The sequence below is a fragment of the Arachis ipaensis genome, chromosome B2 (assembly GCF_059453495.1).
Source record: "Arachis ipaensis isolate K30076 ecotype BB chromosome B2, ASM5945349v1, whole genome shotgun sequence".
Classification (NCBI taxonomy): domain Eukaryota; kingdom Viridiplantae; phylum Streptophyta; class Magnoliopsida; order Fabales; family Fabaceae; genus Arachis; species Arachis ipaensis.
The window spans coordinates 78,181,211-78,189,882 of record NC_142437.1 but is presented as its reverse complement, the minus strand read 5'-3'; the positions used below and the strand labels follow the sequence as shown (position 1 = coordinate 78,189,882).

Sequence of the window (8,672 nt, the reverse complement as noted above, 5' to 3'; positions counted from 1 at the left end):
GCTTAATTTAAGTGATTTATTCAATCCTTCACCCACTTATTCATGTAAATTGCATGGTTTTACTTTCCCTTCCTTATTATGTGATATATGTGAAAAACATGTTTCCTATGTTTCAAAAATAATTATTTTAATTATCTTTTATTATCATTCGATGCCGTGATTTGTGTGTTGAGTATTTTCAGATCTCCTAAGGCAGGAATGATTTAAAGGATGAAAAGGAAACATACAAAAATGGAAGGAAAGCACAAAATAGAGTTTTTGAAGAAACTGGCAGTGACGCGAACGAATGACTGACGCGGACGCGCGCCTTAAGCAGAACACAGATGATGCGGACGCATGACCGAAGCGAACGCGTGACAAGGAAAACTATAGATTACACGACCGCGTGGCCCACGCGGATGCGTGACAGATGCCATGCACCAGAAATTACAGAAAACGCCCCCAGCGATTTCTGAAGCCCTTTTTGGCCCAGATCCAAGTTCAGAAAAAACAGATTAGAGGATATAAAGTAGGGTAATGCATCCATTTAGAGGAGGCCCTCAATAATTTACTTCTCATAGTTTAGATGTAGTTTTTTTAGAGAGAGAGGTTCTCTCCTCTCTCTTAGGTTTTATGATTAGGATTTCTTATTATTTCAATTAAGTATTTCAATTCCCTATCAGGTTCAATATTTCTTTTACTTTCTATTTCTCTTTTGCTTTCAGATATTTTAATGCTTTCCTTTAATTACTTATGTCACCAGATTGATTTATGAATTCTTTATGTTTAGATTGATTTTCTCTTATTAATGCAATTGAGGTACTTCAGTTTATAATTCTTATTTAGCTTTTCATATCCTTGGCTTTAATTGATTAACTGAAAACCCTTGAGTTATCAACCTTATCGTGATTGATGGTTATATCTGCTAATTGACTTGAATTCCACTAACTCTAGTCTTTCCTTAGGAGTTGGCTAAGACTTGGGAAATCTAACAAATTAGTTCACTTGACTTTCCTTAGTTTAGTAAAGGTTAATTAAGTGGGATTAACTTCAATTCTCATAGGAGTAACTGGGATAGGACTTTCGAATTTTCATACCTTGCCAAATGTTTATTTTACAGTTATTTATTTATTTTGTTGTCATTTAAATTACTCGTTCCTTACCTTCAAAACCCCAATTTACAAAACTCATAACCAATACTAAAAACATACTTCCCTGCAGTTCCTTGAGAAGATGACCCGAGGTTTAAATACTTTGGCTATCAATTTTAAAGGGGTTTGTTCCTTGTGACATCCAAACGTTTGTAAGAAAGGACTTTTGTTAGTTTAGAATCTATACTTGCAACAGAAATTTATTCTGAATTCTAGATCACACAAAAGTTCTCTCTTCAAAATTGCGCCGTTGCTGGGGACTTGCAAACGTGTGCCTTATTATTGGTTATTGTAAATATTTTTTTCTTTTACTTGTTTATTTATTTTTGCCCTTCTCTTTTATTTCTATTTAGCTACTATGAACTCTCACTACTCTAGCTTTGAGTTTGGTTCTGAATTTGTTGAAGGGAATAGAAGCTATAACAGGAATGTGCATCAAGGTCTAAGAAGTCAAAGATGGATGGAGCCAAGAGGATCTGATCAACCCTTTCGGCAACAACACCCTCCAAGATATCATGGACAAAGACCGCTCTACAATGCATACCAAGCTGATAGATATGGTGGACCTCCTGATAGTTACCAAAAAACCCCACCATGTGCTTACAGACCATCCTCTCAACATAGCTTCGAACCACCACACTCACAAGCTCCTTTTCACCATTCACCACCATATGATCCTTATTTACCCCAATTCCAATCCAATTACTCCCAAAAACCACCACTTTCCTACATACCATGTCCATATCCATCACCTCGAGAATCACAGGCTCGCCTCAAGGAAACAATAGATCAACTTCATACAACCCTTCATCAGCTAGAGCAAGCAATAAATCAATTATCTTCCAGACGTTTAGACACTCAAAGAACTCCAATAGCTTCATTTGGAGAATCTAATGACGAACGTAGCATGAAGGAGACACTAGAAACCCCAGTGGGCAGTAATGAGCATAACTTTATTCTGGAACAATTGGAGGAAGCGCAAATTATCCATGAAGAAGAAGTACTAGTCGAAGATTTAGGAGATGCTGAACCTTCATAGGAATCCAGAGTTGTGAAAAATTCCATCAAGGATGTTACAATTGATGCTAAGGAGGATAGTGCACGACCCCCAAAGCAGGTATTTTATGAAGAACTAGACGGAATAAGCCAAGACGCAAGTTTCCTTGATGATGATAGTCACAAGTCAAGTTCTCCTAGTAATAAACTTGCATCCGCAAGTGAATTCTCCGAGATTGAAGAATCTTCCACAAGTGAATACGAAGATGATGCGGAGGTAGATTTCTCTCAACCTCCAGCGAATGACTTGAGTGATGAGGAAGACATAGAAGACTTTAATCAGGACGCAGTTGCAGCTGAAGAATTTTGCAAAGAAGTGAAGGAATCCACAGAAGATTACAAGGGAGTAGGACTTACAGAACCACTGGAAACACCTATCCCAAGGCCATTATCACCTAATACAAGCTTCAAGTGGGTACAATCCTTAACCTTTATCTTTACTTTTCCACTTGAATATGGTTTGCTTGAAACAGATGGCCAGCTTAGAGCTCTCTGCGGCTTTAAGAGTAAGAGGGAAATGGCTCGTACTCAGAGCTGGTGTGCAAGGTTCAATAAGGTTCCATGCTTCAATTCGAAGTGCACGGAGTGGTACCAAGTTCAATTGAATGGGTCTCGGAAGACGTTTGGTCATCTTGGTGAGAATACAATTTCTAAACCGTCCGGATGGAAGCATATAGATCAAGACAAAGGCGGATTTAAAAGCATAGTTTGGGATCCTGGAATCTATTTTGACATTCGTCACCCCGGGAGCCTGAGGACCTGTTTGAAGTTGCTCAGAAGCTTCACATGCCTAGTTTGGGATCCCGGAGGCTTTTGGCATTCCAAACATTGGTGGAGATTTCTGGATAAATTTAAGCATAAGCCACCATAACAAGAAGCTCATCCAATGTCCAACTTAAGCACTTTAACTAAAAGTGTTAGGTGGGAGACAACCCACCATGGTATGGTCGTTTCTTTTTCAGTCTTATTTCATGTTGTTTATTTTTAAATTATATTATTTTTCATTGAACCTGAATATTATTCATTAACATTGTATACTGTATATCTGCATAATTGCATAATTGTATAATTTCATAAAAAAAAAGGTAGCGTGTGCGACGCGACCGCGATGCTCACGCGCTCGCATCAGTTGTGAAACTAATCCCCCACGCGTCCGCGTCAATCACGCAAACGCGTGATCTGGAAATCGGCGTAAAAATCCAATGCCTAGAAATCTGGGCTGGAATCGTGCGGCTGGTGTGCGTTTAGCACAAAACGGCCCACGCGTTCGTGTCCCTGACGCGACCGCGTCACTTACGAAACATCCATCCCACGCGAAAGCGTGAGCGACGCATTCGCGTCGCGAGGATATTGTGGCACCCCAATGGAGACAGAGAGTTGCGCTGAAACGACGCTGGAATCGTGCGTTTAGCACAATTTCCAGTGACGCGATCGCATGCTTCACGCGACCGCATCATTCATCCTTATACCCATTCCTAGTGATCGCATCACTCGCACGATCACGTCAACCCCATTCCACCTAGCCATGCGACCGCGTGCTCCACGCGTTCGCGTGGATTCAAATTCACTAACCCCCAGTGACGCGAAACCCTACCCGTCGCGCCCCCCCATTCCCCTTCTTCTTCCTTTCTTCTCTGCAACCCACCCCCCAACGACCACCACTCCCAGCCGATCACCTCCGACCGCCACAACACCCTCAACCACCCAGCCACGACCGCGACACCACCCACACCCCCCTCCTTCTCCCCTCCCCCTTCTCCTCCCTTTTCTTTCCCCCACTCCGCCACTGACTCTCACCCCCGCGGCCAGCCACCGCCACCGCCACCGCGACAGTACCGCCGCACCTCCCACCATCCTACCCCACCGCACAACCCTCGAACCCCCCCTTCCCCTCCCTGTACCCCAACCCTAACCCAGCACCACCAAACCATCCCTGCCGCCACCACGGTTCACCGCCACGCCGCCTCACGTCACCGTCGCGTTGCCGTTACTACCACCACACCCCCGCCATCTCTCTGTTCCCTACTTTCGTTCATACGCCTACCAGGTTTCGCCGTACACCATTTTTCCTTCATTCGTAGTTAGTTACATTTTTTTCAGTTTATGTTTGAAATTAGGCTAGTTAGAGATGCATGTTTAAAGTGGATTCTAGGTGGTTAGCTAGCTAGGATGTGGATTAGTGGATTTAGGCCTGATAATTGCGTTGTACTTGCTGTTTGTTTTACATATTCTGCAATTTTGTTCTGCCTGTGATGTTAGTATTGTTCATATGATGTTCTTGCTGCTCATGCTACTATTGAGACTTCTCTTTCATGATCATATTATTTATGTCTATTTGCAGCTTTATTTTAATTTATATGAACTATTCTGCTTGATTTTATTACCTGGGAACATCCAATTTTAGCCGGAATGCTGCCCAATTTTCTGTAAATTATTTTGATTTTCATTCTTGTTTTGGTTTTGGCAATTTGAATTTGGCATTACTTAGCTTTTCCAAACCATTTCATGAATGCACGGGCCAGCATTCTCATTCCTTTCGTTTCCTGGTTAATAAATTGCACTTTTGATGATTCAATTTTACTTTTTGCTATTTCTATATCTATATGAATCATCAACAACCTTATTTCCTTGCTTGAATATGAGTTGACTGTTTTTTTTTAAATTGTTAAATTCTTGTTACTTAGAAACCGATTCTCAATGCCACTTACTTCAAGTTTCTTTTTACTAACTCACTGATTTATGCTTTCTAACCTCTTTTTCAAATTTAACCACTTTTAACTTTCTAAACTTACCTCTTTGCTTTTTAACTAACTCCTTCAACTTTTTACTTCATGGCATGATTATTGTTTTTTCTAATTAACAGGTATTTTACTTATAACATATTTTGGATTGTAATTTCTCATCTCAGCTTTTTAACTCCAAAACAATCCAAAATATACATTTTTTTTTAACTCATTTCATCATTCTACTGCTCCTTTGCCACTTTGTGCTTATCTTGTTATTTGCCTACTTATTTTTCTGCTTTTATTATATCCTAGATTTCTGTTTTTCAGGATGTCTGACCCTCAAAGAAAAGGAAAAGGAAAGGCAACAACTGGCAAATGGAAAAGAGGTGAATCCTCTATGTCCATCCGGGACATCATGCATGATGACTCCTAGCGGGAAAAACACTTTACCCCGCAGGAGAAGGCTGACCAGCTCCTCCCTGCCAATGATCCCATTAAGTTTGCAAACCGATACTCTGAGCTCTAGTATCTCGTGTTTGCCTCCTCCAGAAATCTATACCTGGAGAGGACTCTGAAAATTCTAGAAGAACTACAGTAGTACACCTTCGATCAGATCAAACAAAGAGGCTGGTTCTTCTTGGAGAGAAATTTGACTGAGGTCAATGCTTCCTGGGTAAGAGTTTTACTACAACTATTTCAAGACTTCCCTGGATGCAGTGCACCTCAGAGGGAAACAGATATTGGTAACTGAAGAAGCCATTGAGGATATTCTGCGTCTTCAGCCTAAGTCAGATCAGCCTGACGATTACCAAAAGGCTGAAGAGGACATGCGCTTTATGCGATTTGACTGGGATGCTGTCAAGGAGAGGATAGCCCTTGACTCTACTATCCCATGGGTCATGGGTAAGAACACCACCATGCCTAAAGAAATCAAGCGGATATACTTGAATGATGAGGCTCGGCTCTGGTACCAGATCCTGAGTAACTTTATTATGCCGAGCACTCATGAGACAGAGCTGCCTGCCACTATGATCACCCTTCTATGGTGTGTACTGGAGGGTAAGGACCTGTATCTGCCTCGTTTCATCCGGCACTATATGGCCAAGATCAATGTCAGAGGCACTCTCCCGTTCCCTTACCTGGTCACCCAGCTAGGCCGTCGAGCTGACGTGCCTTGGGAGGATGCTGATGAAAAGCCACCTGCTGCGGACTGCAAGAAGATCATTCCTCACAGCAGGAACTTTCTGGCTTTAGGCTATAGACCTCCATTCCTTACTGCTTCTGATGAGACAGCCACACCTTCAGCTGCCCCCTCTTCTTCCACTGCTGCACCAGCCCCACCTACTATACCCGCAGCTGCTCCTGAGCCTATCTACCATTTGGTGCATCGACTCTTCGCCCGCTTGGATCATATGGAGCGTCGCAATAAGTGACACTATGAGCACGTAAAATTGATGATCCCATCCGGCGGCAACATCCCCTCCGAGCCTGACACCCCTTCTGATACATCTGAGGTGGAGGAGGACGATCACGAGGAGGAGACACCTACCCAGACTCACAGGCAGGACCAGAGTAGGCTGCGCCACAGCAGGAGGTGCCACACCAGATCCAGGCCGCAGATCCAGAGATTCCTATCCAGTCAGAGCCTCCACTGCAGCAGACAGATCCTCCTACCCTCATCCAGTCTGCAGATCCTCAAGCCACCACCGAGACCCCCGCAGCTCATCCTTCCGGAGATGACACCTCTTCACACCCAGCTTGAGTGAGCATCGAGGATGATGCTTTATTTTAAGTGTGGGGAGGTCGCCATCTCTGGCGTATTTTTTTGGTGAACCACTACAGACTCTTTTATCTTATTTTGGTTATTTTTCTGTATTTTTTATCTTTATTTTTATCTTTCAGTACTTATACATTGTCCTTTTTATGTATTTTTATGTTATTTCTGCATTTTGCACCTTAGTTCATATTTTAGCCAGTTAGTTTAGTTGCAATTCTAACTTGTTAGTTATAGAAAATGTGGATTAATTAGTATAGTTTACCCTTTAGCATGTGATAGTTTAGTTTAAATTAAAAATAAAAAGGAAGTAAACTAGAGACTTTAACAGAATAAAAACAATCCACACCCCTTGTATATTTAGCATTACATGTTAGTTAGTTAACAACATTTCATCAAGGAACAACACTAAAACTTTAAAGACACCCTAAGATTTACATTGAGAATAATGGGAACTCCTAATTTTTACTTGCATGACATATATAACTAATATATGCTGTTTGAGCTAGAGAACACACAGCCTGTGAGTTTCGAGCTTAATTGTATGGTTACATTCAAACCATAATTTTTATTCCTGTGTGTTTTGCCCTTCTTTTTTTTTTTATTCTGATGCTCTTTACTTTGTTTTAATCTATATGTCCGATTATAGAATATAGATACATACTAAGAGATGATTGAGGCCATTACTTGTTTAGCTCACTTATCCCAAATTAGCCTACCTTTTACATCACCCTTGTTAGCCCCCTTGAGCTTTTTAATCCCCTCTTTTTCTATAAACCACATTACTAGCCTTAAGCAGAAAAACAAGATAAAATCCCAAGTTGAATCCTTGGTTAGCTTAAGATAGAAATTGTGTATCGTTTAAGTGTGGGGAACTTTATGGGAACATGGATGATAGAAACAAGGGTAGATAGCTAAAAAAAAAAGAATAAAGATGTTTCAAATAAAAAATTTGGGAAGCATGCTCATGTGAAATCAAAACAATTGAATTACCATGTGCAGTTAAAAAAATATTTATTTAAATAAAAGGGATACAAAAATTCCCCAATTGCAAAAAATAAAAAGAGTCAATGCACATGGGATAAAATTAAAGTTAATGCATGAGCTTGCAATATGTAACAACCCTGATTTTCGAGTACACGAGATCTTTTCTAAAGGCACGGATTTCTCTGGAAGATCACTAAAGAGAACACCTCTTCTATATCAACAAGTATCTCGATACTCATTTTCATTATGTCATCCTTAAGCTAGAACCTTTTCTGAGGCAAGCTCGATAACGGGGTCACGAAGAACCTAGTTTTTGAACCGTACCGGTTAGGAGTTTTAATTCTGATTTTCGTAAATAGTCTCAGTTTGACAAACCGGACTCAATTTATGAGAGAAGAGAGATAATAGGATGATATTATCATTATATTAGTATTAGAAGCTTCTTGAATAATATTATAAGGTTACCTGGTCAGTTTTAGTTAAAAATAGGAAATCGGTTTAACCGGGTTCATGGTTTACTAGTGCAGCTTAGCACCAGCACTCTCTGATGACTTTAGCAATGCTAAGGCCTCATTATACATGTTTTATTCTCATAATAAATATGTTACTAGTGTCATTTATGCTAGTAGCGCAGAAAATAATTTTTAGAGATGTTTTTACAAGTGTTCCGATACATCTACTTTTAGTAGTTATACACCTGAGATATTTTAATATTATTTTAATCCACCTCCAAGACAACCAATCACAACTCACGTTACACCCCCAAGACACTCCAAAGCTGGTCATTTACTCCCTTTGGCCGAAATTGAAAGGAGAGAAAAGAGAGAAAACTTCGTGAACACTTAATCTTCAAAGCTTGATTTCTTCTGAATCAAAACTCAAATCAAAACTCCGATTTCACCAAAATGATCCTCTCTTCTTCCTCTACATAACCATGTAACTTATCAAGGCTGGAAATAAGGTGAGATGGCTGTTCCTTTCCCCTTTCAATTCGGTTTT

At 40.6% G+C, this 8,672-nt stretch overlaps 1 pseudogene; it reads left to right on the top strand.

Annotated features, from left to right (window-relative positions):
• Positions 1 to 1,488: 1,488 nt before the first annotated feature.
• LOC148574499 (uncharacterized) lies at positions 1,489 to 3,174 on the top strand (annotated as a pseudogene).
• Positions 3,175 to 8,672: the final 5,498 nt, after the last annotated feature.